This window comes from Mus pahari, chromosome 5, assembly GCF_900095145.1.
Source record: "Mus pahari chromosome 5, PAHARI_EIJ_v1.1, whole genome shotgun sequence".
Classification (NCBI taxonomy): Eukaryota; Metazoa; Chordata; class Mammalia; order Rodentia; family Muridae; genus Mus; species Mus pahari.
The window spans coordinates 106,379,757-106,396,237 of NC_034594.1; the positions used below are offsets into that span (position 1 = coordinate 106,379,757).

The following is a 16,481-nucleotide window of genomic DNA, read 5'->3' on the forward strand; positions in this document are numbered from 1 at the left end:
CTCTCTCTCTCTCTCTCTCTCTCTCTCTCTCTCTCTCTCTCTCTCTCTCTCTCTCCCTCCCTCCCTCCCTCCCCCCCTTTCCTCTTCCTCTATCTCTATTCTGAGATAGTCTCGCTGCGTATCTCTGCCTGGCTTGGAAATCATTATGTAGACCAGGCTGGCTTAGAACTTAGAGAGATCCACTTGCCTCAGCCTCCTGAATGCTGGGATTAAAGGCATGAACCACTGTGCTTTTTCTATAGGCTCATCCCTCCACCTGCTTCATAGGCTCTCTCACAACCATATCTCCATCCTGCTGGGCCCCACAAAGCCTTCACCTACAGTGGGGCTTCAGGAACTAGAGGCTACAATACCCTTTGATCTCCCCATCCTGGCCAGGAAGGCACCAGGTAAGGCTAATAACCCTGTTTGGGAGGGGCCACCTGCACTCCTCCCTGGGCCTACTTATAACCCACTTCTGGAGGATGCTCAGGCCTACGGCTGGCTAGCACCCAGTTGCCAAGGCAACCAGGCCCCTCCTGAATCCTCCTGGTTTAAAGGATTATGGGTCAATAACATGTTTGCTTTGCCTAACGATCCTATCCTCCATCCTCTATGAGCCTTGAAAAGGTCCACTCCCTGGCGCTCCATGCTCCCGGCTGCCCCTACCACCACTGAGCTGGGCCCTCAGGCTCTCCTGACCCAGGCCTGTGCCTTTCCAAGCAGAAGGCTCCGGTCTGCGCTGCCAGCTGAGGCCTTCTCTGCTGAGCAGCTTGCAGTCCAAGTCAGTTCAGCACACGGCCAATGGAGCATCTCCTGCGTACAGCATCGTGCCGGACACTAGGTTACAGAAACTAACCAAGACCCCTGTTCCCAAGGAACTCAGGTTAACGATGACACCCGCTGCGGGCTCTCCCCAGCTTCCTTGCCTTGCCTACCTGGGTTCCCCCTGGAGTCCTGCTCTTTTCACGTCTTCCTTCAGCCTCAGCCTGCTCACTGCAGAACCCTGGGAGAAAGCTCCCAGAAGATAGTCCCCCTGCTACCTGCCCTGTGTGTGGCATCTAGCTGAAAGGACCCATGGAGGCTCTGAGGAGGCAACAGGGACAGATGGGCTCAGTGACAAGAAGACTTATCACACCCTGCCTGGTATCTCTCATTCCCAGCAAGACTGGAGGACGGCGATGACTCTGGGTACATGCCCATTACTGTCCAGGTGTGCTGAATGCCGGGATGAACAGAAACATCAGAAAAAAAGATCCAAACTACCAGCTTCCGGAACTGGAGCCTAGGGTAACGCTTGGGACCGAACCCAGGGCCTTGCGAGGAAAATGTCGCCTTCTCCTCACTATCAAGATCTTTTTAAAAATTATGTTATAAAAAAATAAAATAAAAAAATAATAAAAAATAAAAATTATGTTATATGTGTGTGTATGTGTATACCTGTGTATATATGTATATGTCACATGTATGCAGGCACCCCTGGGGGCCAGAAGGGGGAGGTGGATCCTCTGGAGCTGGAGTTACAGGCATCTGTGAGATGTCTGATATGGGCTCTAGGCAGAGGACTCAGGTCCTCTGGAAGCACAGCCAGCACCCTCGGCCACTGAGCCATGGTTCCAGGCTGTTCTCCTTTTGCAATGGGTATTTCGATGTAGCCTTGGCTAGCTTTGAATTTCCAGTCTTCTTGCCTCAACCTCTCCAGTGCTACGATTACAGGCTTGTCCCTCCAAGACAGGCAGAAGATATATTTTTAAGACAGTGTCTCCAATAGCCGGCATGCAGAGACATGGTTGGCAGGATCTGGGGTTCGGGTGTTCAGGTGAGGGCTAACTATCAGCTTATCCTTCCAAACTGTCTTCTGGGTTAGGAGGGGAACCCCCAGACCTGCAGAGGATACAGGAAGGAGACAGACGCCGTGGCAGGAGTCCTATAAAGGGGGACCTGCTCTGACTGGAGAACATATTTACACTCTAGGAGTAAGCCAAGGGGAACAGGGTGTGTGTGTGTGTGTGTGTATGTGTGTGTGTGTCCATAGCTGAAGGGACATGGGGCACACGGCCAAGGCCATTCTAGTGGAGGCAGGGGACACATGCACTTGGCTGCTCATGGCTTCAGCTCTACCAGGAGGAACCAGAACCATATTTAAAAAGCTCTCCCTACAGTCATCCTGTGGGGTGGGCTTATGGGATTGTGTGATGGGTTGCTGGCTCAGGGATCTCCCAGTAGCTGCTGTGATTTTGTCATGTCACCAGGTTTTTGGTCCGGGTGGATGACTTCTTCAAGACAAGGACCAAGCCACAATCCCATCTGCTCTAGGGTTCAGTTAGGAGCAAAGAGCCAATAGCTGGCTTAGGATGGAGTGGGGGATGGAGCAGAAAGGAAAAGCTGGAAATGCAGAATGGGGGCCCAGGCTCTAGGCTCAAGGCTTGACCTGAGCAGTGTGCTGGGCTACTGCACAGCAATAGCAACCAGCTGTTCTCTCTGCTGGAGAAGCGGCCAAGAGGAAATGGCTGTCACTACAGCATGAGGAATGGAGGTTAGACGTAAGGATAGACTTCCTGATGGTGACATGAGCACAGGCCGCAGGAATGGTGACCAGAGCAGAGAGTGCCTACTTCTCTCCGCTGGGGACAATTAGGGCATTGAACGCAATGGGGTCTTGGGTGTGACAGGGCACCCGGGGCAGTGAATGGTTTGTTGTTCCCAAGCTCAAGACACAAGATGCTCTGATACAAGATGCTCTGTCCCTGTTGCCTTGGGAGAATCAGCTCCTCAGATTTGGGGGCCGAGGGGGAAGGGAGACAGGAAAAGGGCTTGTCACCTTGGTGCTGTCTGCCCCTCATCCCCAACAGAAAGGGACAGAAAGGCTCAGTGTGACCCAGCCTGAGGCCCGCCCAGGGCCAGGCACAGTGTGGCCTTTGTCCCCAGGCCAAAGAGCCATCTGGGTCTGTCCCGTGCAACCGGTGCCAGGGAAAGAGAAGTGTGGCGTAGGGGTGCCACCCAGCAGGGTGTCATGGGGGAGGTCACGGCGCAGGCCCCTCGAGGGTGGTAGACTGGGTAGGCAGACCCTAGCCAACCTGCCTCCTACCTCTGGCCCAGGTAAAACCTCCTTATCTCCGAGGCACACAGTAGCTGCCAGCACTTCCTGTTGGTGCCAGAGACAAGGGTGTCACGGGGAAGGGAGGAGGAGCCAGACCTAAGGGAAAGAGAGGCCTTACTAGGCCACTGTGCACCATAAGAACACAAGGAAGGCCAGACTCAGGCCATCGAGGAGCCAGCGAGGAGGAAAAGGGTGTTTATGGAGAGCTTTAGTTAGCACCCACAGACTACACGAAGGGATTGACCTGCTCAAATTGAGAGAGCAATTTCTGGGGTGTCGAGTCCATCATGGTGACATCACTCCCTACTTCTAGCTGAGGTTCTCCCCAGTCCTGTTCCCTCCCTGAGACCTAGGTTGCAAATGATCTTTCCTACCCCAATCAACAGGCAAGCAGGCATTCTGCCACTGAGCCACACTCCAGCCTGGCCTTGTACCTTTTGATGGGGTAAGGATGTACAGACAGTAAACAGGCAGGGTTGTAGATGTCAATGGGTGCAGTAGAGGAGAATCCAGTGGGAAGGACAGAAAGCAGAAGAGATATGAGTTTAAACAGGGTGATTAGAAATGAGGCTGGAGAGCTGGTCCAGTGGTTAGAGCACTGGCCGCCCTTCCAGAGGACATGGGTTTAATTCCCGGCACCAGCATAGCAGCTCACAACTCCAGTTCTAGGGGATCTGATAACCCCACACAGTGGGGCAAAAACACCAATGCATACAAAATAAAAAATAAACTTATTAAAAAGAGCTCCCTAAGGAGGTAAAACTGCGGACGCTCAGAGTAGAATATGGAGGGGGCAGGTCGGTGGGAGAAGAGCAGATGCAAACAAAGGTCCTGAGGCAGACCTGAGTGCTAGAGAGAGAGTCTGGGGTCGGAGTGGGGCAGGGGGAATGCAGAGCAAGCTGTGCGGAGAATCTCGGCATCTGGGAGAATGGGAGCAGATGAGTGGCAAGATCCCACTGATGCCTGAACGAACTCCCTCTGGCTTCCGTGTTAATAACAGACTACACGTGGGCAAGCAGCCCTGACAGGCATCTCCTATAGAGACCCAAGTGAGAGACAGTGGACTGGGCCCAACACGGCAGCAGTAGAGGAGGGAAGTCGTGGCTGAGAGGGGAGGTTTCATGGAGGGGTAGGAAAGCGGTCAAGGACATGTGGCCTAGCAGTCAGAAGCAAGGAGCAGTCCCTGGTGGGCGTAGGTCCTGGTAACTTGGGCTAGGGGGGGAAGACCAGGGGTTGGAGGGGGCCGTTCAGTTTCAGCATCAGATGACCTCTGAACCCGAGTTGACATCACACATGACATCAGCATAGCCCATGGTGGTGGCTCTTGCTACAGCTTCAACACAGCCCTGCCCGCTGCCTCTCCCCACTGGCCTGCTGTCCCGTAGCCCAGGACCACCTCAAAGACCGTCTATCCGTGTCCTGAGTCTGGGACCCTATCCTGAAGAACATGGAGGCGGAGGAGCTTGGCAGAACAGACAGGGCACTAGAAGGAGTCAAAGGCAGGGGCAGGGGCTGGTGAGATGGCTCAGTGGGTAAGAGCACCCGACTGCTCTTCTGAAGGTCAGGAGTTCAAATCCCAGCAACCACATGGTATAGCTCATAACCATTCGTAACAAGCTCATAACCATTCGTAACAAGCCCTCTTCTGGAGACAGCTACATTGTACTTACATATAATAAATAAATCTTAAAAAAAAAAAAAAATGTCACTTCATAACTTCGGAGGCCAGCCCTGAGAATCCTCTCGGCAAACTCCTTCCAGGCATCCTGGGGGCCTCCTACCTGAATGTGACTGCAGTTACCCAGCCTGCACCAAGCACTGTCAGGGTTTGGACCTTCCTGATTGATCTCCCGTCTCACTGCACCATGACCCCTCCAGTGGGCTTTGTGAGTGTACTTTGGGTCAGGTTTGTCAACTTCAGGCCCAGGACAGCTGGATGCCCTGCCTCCATACTTGTCCCCACACCAAGGCACTGTGGTTCCTTTACTGTGCGGGCCCCAAACAGCAGCATGTGTGAACACCGACTCCATTCAAGGCATTGGGGAGGGCGGCTGTTCTGGCATGAGTCTTGGCCTACAGCCAGAGGCTGAAGGGTGTGATTCGGGGCTGCCCACACTCTGAAGGCTGACCCTCAGTCCTCAAAGCAGACCAACAACTGGGGACTTCCTGATACCCTCTGCTTCCCCATGCCACCCCTATCTCAGGCACATAGCCACTGTGTACCTTGGGGGAATTTTCAAGAACTAGAGTCAACGGCTGACCAAGTTTGCAGACGTCATAAACAGGGCCTCAAAAGCATTCGCCTTCAGGGAAAGCTGTACTTCTGGGAGCGGGCAGATCCTATAGCCTCCGCCCCGCCACCTGATCCTGCAGGAGGATGAGGCACAGGAATGCTGGTTACCCTCGCTGCCTGGGGCAACAGCAGCCACCAGAACTCTCCTCACTGACACATCCCACCGTCCTAGCTGGATGAGAAGGGCTGTAGGCCTGGGGCCTTCAGGGTGGCCAGAACCGAGGAGGACAGACAGGCCCGAAGTCACGCTGCCAAAGAACAGATGCTGTGGACAGTGACTGAACTCAGAGAACATTCCTACAGATTCTGGAATGCAGGAAGCGGGAGAAGGCCTTCTGGGGCCAAGCTGGGCAAAACCTACAGGAAGCCAGGTCAGGAGGCTACGTGTTGGGCTCTGGGCCCTTGCAGCATCTTTTGTTTGGTTTTGGTGTTGGGATGTAGGTCAGTGGTCAAGGGTGTACAACATTTCATTATGGCCAGAAAGATCTATGGTAAGAGCCACACGCTGTGAGCCTTACTCACCGAAGTTCTCCATCCGTGTCAAAGACCACACTGGCAGGGCAGCCTGGAAGGCTCCCCATGTCTTAGTCTTGCCTGGAAGCAGAGGTAACGCCTCGCCTCTAATCCAACTATGATGGGCACCTATGCCCAACCCTCAGCCTGCTTCCAACACGATGCCCTGACATGCTAGCAATCCCTCAAGTGAGCACAGCCCTCACAGGAAGCACAAACTCCAGGGACCAGTACACAGGCCACTGGTGTCTGCATCCCATTGCCCCCTCTTCCCCTTTTTCTTTCAGGTGTTTTTGAGACAGGGTCTCTCTGTGTCATTGTAGAGCTCACTACGTAGTCTAGGCTGGCTTTGAACTCACAGAGTCCTGCCTCTGCCTCCTGTGTGCTGGGATCAAAGGTGTGTGCTACCACGCCCAGCCCTCTTGTCCTTTGAGAGTCAGCTCTCAGGCCTTCTGGAAGGGTCCTATTCGGTTGCCTAATGCTTGCCATGCCCACGCTCCACTGCTCTGCACACACCATCCTTCTGGAATGTCCTTTCTCATGTTCCCACTTGGTGCCCGCCGCCACCTGGGGAAGGGATGGATACACAAGCACACTTCCCTCCCCCAGGTAAAGCGAGAGGCGCTCTCCTGCCGCCTTCAGAGCAGCCTGCAGACACTCAGAACCAGGCATGCTATCCTTCAGGACAGGAGCAGGGCCTTTCTTATTGTTTCTCCTACTGTCTTACACACCGCGGCACCCAGACTTGGCAGCTCCGCAGGAGGAATGAACGAGTGACCGAGAAGCCCCCTGAGCCACCGACTAACGGCTGGAAGTTTTCTTTCTTAGAGAGACACAACTTTTAGACTCCTCAAGGACAAAGACTGTAGAACCATGGCCAACTGTGAGCTCCAGGACTTCCCACCATGGGTGGTCAAGGGCTAGTGCCCTTCCTATCTCTTTCAGGCAGCTGGAGCCCTATTTCTAGCTTTACCGTCTCCTTGGCCAGGTCAGCTTCAGTGAGTACAGGAGGGTTGATCGGGCCCTGCTCTCTTCTTGGGTACTTTAGCACAGGCTGTACAGCTCCCGCACGCCCCCAACACTGGACTCTCTTTCTCGACTCTCTTTGTCTTAAGAGGGGCCTGAATTACAGTGACAGGCAGACCAGGTATCAAAGGAGAGCCAGCTACTCATCCTCCAGGGGTTGAGTATGACCTCTCCCCACAGTGCCCCTGACATCTCCAGCCTGGGACTGTAGTGTCCCCGGCTATAGCACTGTGACATGCCTGGCAGAACACCTGACCCTGCTCAGTAGCTGTCTGCTTCTTCGTTCCTTGTCTGCCTGTGCGCAGACAAGGGCTGGGTGGACCCACTGCATTCCTCCACGACCATGGTCTGTCCACAGCCACCTGTGAACATGCAAAAGCTGGCTCCAGGGCTCCATTATGCCCTAGCCCCCTCCTCATCTGCATAAGTTGCAGTGCAGATGGGAGGGAGGGTGGGGTGGAAGGGACAACTTCCTGGCCAGCAGAAATTCTCACAGGAAGTCACACATGGACATATCCCACAGAGGGTGAGCAGTGAGAAGAAACAGATGCATCTGGCACTCTCCAAGGCTGTGGGATGGGGCTGGCACTGTCCTGGGGCCTCTTCTAGGATTCCTGTCACTTACAGGCAGATTATACCAGAGGCTCACAGGGCAGGTGCTCCACTGGTTGAGCCCTGGCTCCAGCCCCTCCCGATGGCCCCTCCTGGCTCTCTGAGACCCCATTCCTGGTCCTCCGTGTGGTTAGTACATCAACCCTCCTGTGTCCACTCTCCACCCTCTGGCTTCTTGGAGCTCAGGGACCTCTGCACATAGAGAATCTAATAGCTTTGTCTTTGGGGAGAGGCACAGGAGGAGGTAGTCAGTTAGGGCCTGCCTGTGATCTTCAAGGAGATTATGTGTTTCCTAGTAAGGAGATATGACATAGTGCCCTCTCCTCTGTCGGGTCTGGGTCTGGTAGACAGAAAAAACTCTCCATCTGGGTTGACAGGGCCTTCCCCACTCCCAAACTCTCAACTAAAGTGCCATTTCGTTGAGAAGCAGGGAGTATATGATCAGGAGCAGGGGCAAGCACAGGGATGGGAGAAGGAGGAGCAGGGCCAGGAGTGGGAGGAGGAGGGAGAGGAGCAGGAGGAGCAGGGGCAGGGCCAGAAGCAGGAGGAGGAGCATGACCAGGAGGAGGAGCAAGAGGAAGAGCAGGAGCAGGAGGAACAGAAGTAGGAGTGGGAGGAGGAGCAGGAGGAGCAGGGCCAGGAGCAGGAGGAGGAGGGAGAGGAGCAGGAGCAGGATGAGCAGGAGGATGAGCAGGAGGATGAGCAGGAGGAGCAAGAGGAGGAGCAGGAGAAGCAAGAGCAGGAGGAGGAGGGAGAGTGGCGGGAGCAGAATGAGCAGGAGGAGCAGGAGGAGGAACAGGAGGAGGAGGAACAGGGGCAGGAGGAGGAGGAGGAGCAGGAGCATGAGGAGGTGCAGGAGCACCAGCAGGAGCAGGGCAGGCCCAGCCCCCTCCACCCACAGCCTCTGCTCCCACTCAAAGCTCTCTTCTTCCTCTCCTGCTCCTCTTGCAGTCCACCTTAAAGGACCTCTTTGACCTCACCCAAAAGACTCCCCAAATTTGTGGCCCAGCAATCTTGGTGCTGGGTGTACATACCCGAAGGGAGGGAAATCTGTCTGCAGAGCCACTCCACTGCGACATTACTCTCTTCATCTAGGAAGTGCGACAGCCGAATGCCCAGGATGCAGGAATGGATTTTAAAATTGGGATTGCTACTCGACTGTTCAGGAGGAAATCTTGCCGTCTATGCAAGTGGATGTGCTTATGGTCGGTGGAGTAAGGTAGACACAGAGTCAACAGGAAGCTGTTCTTATGAGGGGAAAACAGGATGGTGGGTGTCGGGGGCTGGGGCAGGGGGATGACAGGAGAAAGGAGAACCAATGGGACAGAATTGGATTGGGACAGGTAAATCCTGCTGTTGAGCACAGGACGGAGACTAGAGCAAGACTCTGTGAAGCATTCCCACTGCAAAGCAATGCTAATACCCAGACTCTAACACTGTTTGACACATATGTGTAACACAGCATCACACTGCGTCCTCAAAACACACCTAATTGGGGCTGGAGAGATGGCTCACGGGTTAAAAGCACTGGCTGCTCTTCCAGAGGACCTGAGTTCAATTCCCAGCAGCCACATGGTGGCTCACAACCACCTGTGATGGGATCTGATGCCCTCTTCTGGTGTGTCTGAAGGCAGCTACAGTGTACTCGTATAAAATAAATAAATCTTTTAAAAAGGGGGGTGGGGAGCTGGAGAGACGGCTCATCAGTTAAGAGCACTGGCTGCTCTTCCAGAGGATTGGGGTTAAATTCCCAGCAACCACATGGCAGCTAACACCTGACTGTAACTCCAGTTTCAGAAGATCTGATGCCCCCACACAGACATACATGCAGGCAAAACACCATATACATAAAATTATGTCTTAAAAATCTGAATTCTGCAACCTTATCCGGGGTTTTCTTTAAATTCTGAAAGAACAGTACCACCACCGTCTTCACAACAAACATCAGGAACAGAGGACATCAAGTTCAGTGCCCTTCAGTGTCCCTTGGTAGCCCATCACATCTCACACTTTGTCTCCATGCCTAACTTTAGCACGGAAGGGGCCTTTAAACACTAGCGTCCCAGGAGACCTCAGAGTCCCACAAACAGGGGGTGTGTATATAAGGGGAATTTCCTGCCTTCTTTTAACCGCAGTCCTGTTTATTCTCCGCTCCCACCAGCCTGGCCTACACTAACCCCTAGCCACATTCTGAGGGTCACTCTCTTCTAATCTCCCTTGTTCCCATCAGAGTGGCTGGTCTGAAACAACAGCTTGCCACTCCCACCAACCCCACGAGGCTCCACTGGCTAGCCCAGGCTTTGGGTAATTACCCTACCCTCTCTGCTTCTTGACCTCCACATGGCCTCCCTCGGTGCTGGCCCAGGTGACCACCCTGGCCTGGGCCCATTTCCTGCTCCTCCATGCCTCCTCTGAAGAGGCTCTGGGCAGCCCCAGCTCTTCCTCTGTTCTCTAAATATCCCTGTCTGTGTCACTCAGCAGCCAGGGCACAGGCCCCTCGAGGGCTCCTTTCCGCCCACTGGCCTCATGAGCACATGGCCAGCTCCAGGCCTCTCCCTTGATTTGTGCCTTGGACTCACGGGCCCAGTCTCTCCTGGGTCTCTTCCCCTCCCCCCAGTGAACCCACTTCCTCACCTGCCCCTGAGGCAGCACCCCCCAAGTTCCCTCTTTGCTCTTCCCTCCTACAGCAGATATCCTTGGTGATCTCACCCTCTCCTGGGGTGGAAACCACAAGACCCCGTGCTGATGACTCTCAGACCCACAGCTCCGGGCCCTCTGAGCCCTGGGCCTCAGCACGCAGGGCCAGCTATCTACCAGGAACCACTGGCTGAACGTCTCTCATGAGTCCAGCATGAGAGGTAGGTGAAAAGGACAGCTGGGTACAATCCGGGGAAGCTGCATGTCAGCGTACAGACTCCACCCAGACACGCACGTATAAACACCATCATGGCAGATATAAAGCAGGCAAAGGGTCAAAATGCCAGCAGTGGTCACCTGGCCGCTAGAGCTATGAGCGGTTTTCATTTCTTCCCATCTGCGTCTTCTGATGTCTCCATAATGACCACTTACCGCTTACCTAGAAGGAAAGCAGCAATACCTCTTTGTAAATAAAAGAGTATTTTTAGCTTGAGATTCCAGAATGATTTAGAGAAGGCCCAGGGGACAGGGTGATTACTTTGAGCAAGGGTCAGCAAGATTTTTCCTTCCTGTAAGAAGTCAGTCAACCACTCTTGCCAGGCCCGTGGGAAGGCGATGCCACCCTCGTGAAGGAAGGAGTGTGTTATCTTCTAGAAAACTTTGATTTAAAGGCACTAAGATTACAAATTTAAGTGCCATAAAATACTATTCTCTTCTTTTGAGTTTTCCTCCAATTGCTTAATATATATATATATACTACTCCTAGGTCTTCAGTGCTAGCGCATGCCTAAAACTTTAGTACTCATAATTGAGAGACTGGAAGATCACCTCAGGTTCGAGGCCAGCCTGGCCTACACATCAAGTTCTAGGTCAGGCAGGGCCATATAGCAAGATGAGGTCTTGAAGAGCCAAAACAGGCCTGCAGATGTCGTTCAGCGAGCAGAGTTCTCGCCAAGCATGCAAGGCCCTGGGTTCAATCCCAGTACCACATAAACTGTAAATAGTGACATATGCCAAGAGAAGAGAGGAATAGAATTTCAAGGTTACCCTCGGCTATGTAGTGAGTTCCAGGCCAGCATGGGAATACATAAGACCCTGACTCAAAAAAAAATAAAAACCCAAACCATTCCTAGTTCATAGACCATTCAAAAGCAGGTGAGATTCGGAAGGGGCCGTAACTCACAGTCCCTGCCTTGACTACCTGATATTTATGTAGCATTGAGTCCTGCGCCCACTTCTTTGGTAGTATTTTTCTCCTTCAACATGACCCGAGGGCGAGGCCCCCTTGATTTGCTTTACCCCTCTGAGCCATGGCAAGGACTGGGTATCCAGACCTCAGTGAGGAGAGGTGCCTGGGCGGCGAAGTTTAGAGGATTGCAAGGATAAGACCCTCGTGGGGCCTCACGACACAGCTCACCGGCAAAGGATGGTGGCATCCGAGAGCGTGGTGGGTTTAGAAATCCCCGCTCTATGCTTCTACTTCTCAAGGCAAGAAGATCGGACTGAGAAAGAAAGTCATCTACCAAAGCTCCTCAGAGTGACAGGCAGAACTGAGGCCAGAAGTGGGCCTCTGACGAACAGTTCCCTGTCAGAGCCACTGGGTCCCTACTACAGAGATCCTGCTGTCAGAAAAGACTCCGTGCACCATCGGCCCTCCACGATGACATCAGGTAAGGCAAGAAGCTAAGGCCTATGGGAGACATGACCTCACTCCAACCCTCAAAACCACCTGAACCATTTTAAATTTGGGAGGTTGGAGCTTGCAGGGAGCAAATTGCTGACCCAAAGGCAACCAACTATTGAGTGGCAGGGGCAGGGTTATACACTGAGCCTCAGCCTCCACCAGAGGCTAGCAGGAGACATGCGCGGTAAATAGTGAACAACAACAATAAAAAAATCAACCTGCCACTTTGGGGCCATTCTTCCCACTTAGCCTGTTTCCAAGGAACACTCCGGCTTAATGGGGTATGGGTGTCGGTGTGGGTGGGGAGGGGACATGAGTTCAAATCCCCAGCATCTATGGAAAAGCCAGTGCAGCCCTGTAACCACATTAATAGGCAGCAGGAACAGGGTAACCCAAGGACAGGTAGCTAGCCTGACCAAAAGGATGAGCTCCAGGCTCAGCAAGAGCCTCTGTCTCAAGGAAAGATTAAAACACAACACACCCGTAAGCACGATGAAGAAGATATCTAGCAATACCAATCTCTGGCATAAACCTTTAGTTTGCTAGCATTTGGGAGGCAGAGGCAAGTGGATCTCTGTAAGGCCAGCCTGGCCTACATTCTGAGGACAGCCAGGACAATGAGGAGAGACCGAGTCAAAAGGAGGGCGTGGTATATCCCTGGGTATCCAGGGTGATACCCAGAAAGATGGTTTGTATCACCATGGTTCCTTCCAAAGTTTGGGCCAGTGTCTTCCCTGGAAGTGTGTCCTGACTCACCAGGGTCCTGCTTGCTACCAGGCAGCTCTGTGACCCTTTTCAATTCAAAGCCAAACCTCAGACCCCCTCAGCTGACAGGGCCTTTGAAACATTCTGCACACGGGCTCCAGCAGACTGACCAGGCTGAAATGCACCCGGATCCTCTGTCCTTCCCCCTGATGCTCTGCCACAGGCTAGTGCCTGCTGAGCCTGGCCTCCAGCCCTATAGTGATATGCAGCCTCTGGATCTGTGTGTGTGAGTGTGTGTGTGTATGTGTGTGTGTGAGTGTGTGTGTGTATGTGTGTGTGTGAGTGTGTGTGTGTGTGAGTGTGTGTGAATGTGAGAGTGTGTATGTGTGTGTGAGGTGTGAGTGTGTGTGTGAGTGTGTGTGAGTGTGTGCGCGCGCGCATGCGTGTGAGCACACTTGGCTGTAGGAGCCAGTGCTAACCTTGGTGTGTTCCTACCCTCTGAGATGGGAAAGTGCCAGCTCAGCGGCGAATGCCTAGAGAGCGAAGGTGAAGGTTCCAGGCAAGAGGAGAAAAAGGGTTACTGGGGGACACACAGCCCAGGGAAAGAAATGTGACTTATTCCCAAAGGAGTGGAGCTAAGGAGGTAGGCCTGGAACTCAGCCAGCCAGTCCCTCATGGACAGCAGAGCAGAACAAGGACTGCAAATAATTAAGTCCCAGGAAAGGGTCCTCTTACCCCAAGTGCAGGGTCCTGCCAAGGTCCGGCGGCCTACCTGACCCACCAGTACCCAGAAAGCTTAGTACCTAGCACAGACTGGGGGCCCTTCCTGACATGTTTCCATCCATCCCTCCCTCCCCCCATTTCGTATAGAGAACTCTCCCCTCCAACCCAAAGGGGGAAAACTTCTAGCCAAGGCCTTGGCTTGCCGGGGTTTCATGGTCTTCTGCCCCAGACTCAGCTCCAGGGCATCACTAGGACATCGCCTTTCCCAGTCCTTGCCACCACATGATCACCTCGGCTTCCATGTGTTATACAATAATAGCCCTCCCAACCAGGAGCTCCTCTCCACACAGGACACTGAGCAAGTTCGAGAGTTTGCTGGGAGCCACAGAATCAATAGGAGGATTCTAGGAATGGCTTGGGTTTGACCATCCTTTCTCATCTTCAGGTCCCAAACTCAGCGAAGGAAAGATGGAATCAGGAGAGGAGGAGGAGGAAGAGGAGGAAGAAGAAGAGGAGGAGGAAGAGGAGGAGGGGCAGAAGAGGAGGCTAGAGCGAGGTAGGTGTCAGAAGACCCAAGCCAGGTTTTTCCCTATGAAGTGGGGCCTCTTCCCCTGGGAGCAGAACCAATTAACTGACAGAGAACACAGGGTTTGTAGAGAAACACAGCCCCATTCCCTCTGGATCTCAGGGCAGCTATCCCCTCCTTGGGAATCCACTTGCTTCTCAGATTATTGTCCCTCTGGTAAAGCCTAAGTCTGCCTGGGGAGCCTGATTACTTAGAGAGCTACCCCCTCCTTCCTGAGGATTCCAGCCCAGGCAGAGCAGGGGTTGAGAATGGGCTTGGGGTCAGATGTAGACTGGATCGAGCTCCCTACATCACTCTCACCCGCCCCTCCCCCAGTCTGTTCCTTGGCTAGTGCATCAGTGATCGTAACACTCATGAAGTATCATGACATTATTATGACACCTTGCTGGGCACACTGCAGAGACTGGAGACAGGAGCTGGGGCAGAGGGAGCCTCGATGCAGCCCAAGTCCACGGCCACAGCTGCCTGTTGGCCACACCCCAGAAGCTATCCCAGGCCCAAGGCATGACAAAGACATGCGTTCTTGAGACGCAAGGATTTGGCTCCCCACTTATCCCACTTCACTCTGTAGGCTATGTGTCTCCATTGAATCTCACATCTGATAGGGTGGGGGCCAGCTGGTAGTGTTTGCGGCCCAGGGGCCCAGGCCACACAACACAGCTGGATAGGCTGGGGAAGGATGCTTAAGGCCGAGCTGGGATGGCAAAGAGGGGCAGATGGCAGCAGCTAGAACTCAAAAGGTTCTGAAGGCTGCCTCTATCCGGCAATTCTACCCCTGCTCCTGGGAAAGCTTAAGAGAAATATATGAGGCCGCTGGAGCTTAGAAGGGTGCTGACCCCTCAGTACAGGGAAAACAACCCCAAGGCCATCAGGGGCCTGTCCCCCAACCGCGTGGAACAGGGCCTCTGACCCACCCCATTTTCAGAGTCCTGTTTGTGACCTCCAAACAAGAGCAGTCAAGCCACGCGTTTGAAGACCCTCCTTTCCCACGCGCTATCAACCGCTGTCCACAGCTGACGAAGAGGGGAGGATCATTGCTTCTCTGGATTTAACCCAAGAGATCCTCCTCACCACGCATCCAGCGCTCGGGGCTTCACCTGTCCTCCGTTTTCCCCAGGTCTCTGGCCTACCACCCACGGCCTGTGGGGCTGGAAAGTTCACGAAAGCCCAGAAAGCCCTTCGAGGTGGCAATCTGGCCCTACACTCTCCTGAGTCCCTTCGTTATCGGGACTCCTGACCCTTGTCCTTCCCATAAGGAAAGCACTTAGCGCCTGGCTTGTGCCTGGGAGGGAACTTTTGCTTTTGTAGGGTTCCGACGGAGCTCAGGGCCAAAGGGAGTCCCGGATCCAGAGTCCCCGCGGGGCACGCGTTCTGCCTCAGCACCTGGCACTTGGGAGTGGCTTTCCCAGGGCATCCTTCACCCCCCCACACACACACCAAAAATAAAAATAAAAATAAATAAAAATAAATAAATAAAACGCAAGCGCGCCTGCCGAGCGCCCATCGCCCTATGGCAGCTGGGGAATTCTGCCCGAATCTCCAGCGCAAAGGCAGACGGCCCCTTTAAGGACCGCCCGGCTTACCTTTGCTCAGCTTGCCCGGCGCGGTGCCCCTCTCCGGCCGCCGCGGCGGACTCTGCGCGTGTCCCGGTCGTGGCGAGCCGGCTCCCGCCCTCCGCGGCCGCGCTGCCAGGCTTAGGTGCCCTGCCCCGCGCCCTGCGCCCCGCGCCCCGCCGGGGTCCCTACTCGGGACCCTGGCTCTTCCTGGCCCTGGAAAGGTGAACGGTTTCCCCCCAAAGAAGCTGCAACCTGAGCTGCAGGAGAAGGGAGAAGGGAAAAGGGAGAAGGGAGGGGTGCAGGAAGGTGGGTAAGAGGAGGAGGAAGGCAAAAGCTCGGCCCCAGCCAGAGTTTTTCACGTGTACAAGTTGACTCCGCCTTTGTCCGAACCGGCCCTGCCCACAGCCACTGCCAATCCCTTGCTCTCCCTCTGTCCCGGGGCCACCCCTTTCTCCCACTCTGGGAACTAAGGCCTGTGCTTCTTCCTGTTCCCCTCATAAGCTGGCCCTAAACTAAATACAGGGTGAGGCCCTTTGGCCTGGACCACACCGGACAGGTCCTTAACTGTCTCTACCTAACCTGCTGAGTGCCAATTTTGGGACCCCAGAGCCTAGCACCTAAGAGCTAATGTGCGATCTCAGGGCACAGGGCCTTGGCTATCCCCCTCTCTTCACTGGAGTGTGAAATTGTCACTTACCTGATAATATCTCCCTGATCCCCTCCCCCAGCTCTGCCTCTCCATGGCCTGGAGGAAGAGTTCTTTCCCACACAGTATCCCTCTTCCACTGTGAAGAGGAACAACTCTGTCCTTTTGGCCAAGTGAATCATCTAAGAAGCTTTGCGGATAGGTAATGCTAAGTCAGTTCTCAGTTTACACAAGGGGAAACTACGTCTCAGAAAGGAAACTGAAGAAGTCCAGAGTCCTGCAAAGCTTAGAACCCAGGTCAACCCTCATTCTCCCACACTGTCTAACTGCATGGGGTCAAAAACCACCGCCAGGGGCGCTGGAGAGATGGTTAAGCAGTTCTGAGCACTTACTGCTCTTGCAGAGGACCCAGATTGAGTTT

The 16,481-nt window shown here is 54.0% G+C and overlaps 1 protein-coding gene across 2 annotated transcripts in view; it reads right to left on the minus strand.

Annotated features, from left to right (window-relative positions):
• Cdk18 (cyclin dependent kinase 18) overlaps positions 1 to 15,744 on the minus strand; it is a 24,717-nt gene extending 8,973 nt beyond the window's left edge. The window contains exon 1 of one of the 2 annotated variants that reach the window (XM_021198073.1): positions 15,442 to 15,744. The gene's annotated coding sequence lies outside the window, so the exon portion shown is untranslated. Of the gene's footprint in view, positions 1 to 10,517; positions 10,595 to 15,441 lie in introns of those variants that run through there. The other variant, XM_029539198.1, reaches the window with a different exon arrangement.
• Positions 15,745 to 16,481: the final 737 nt, after the last annotated feature.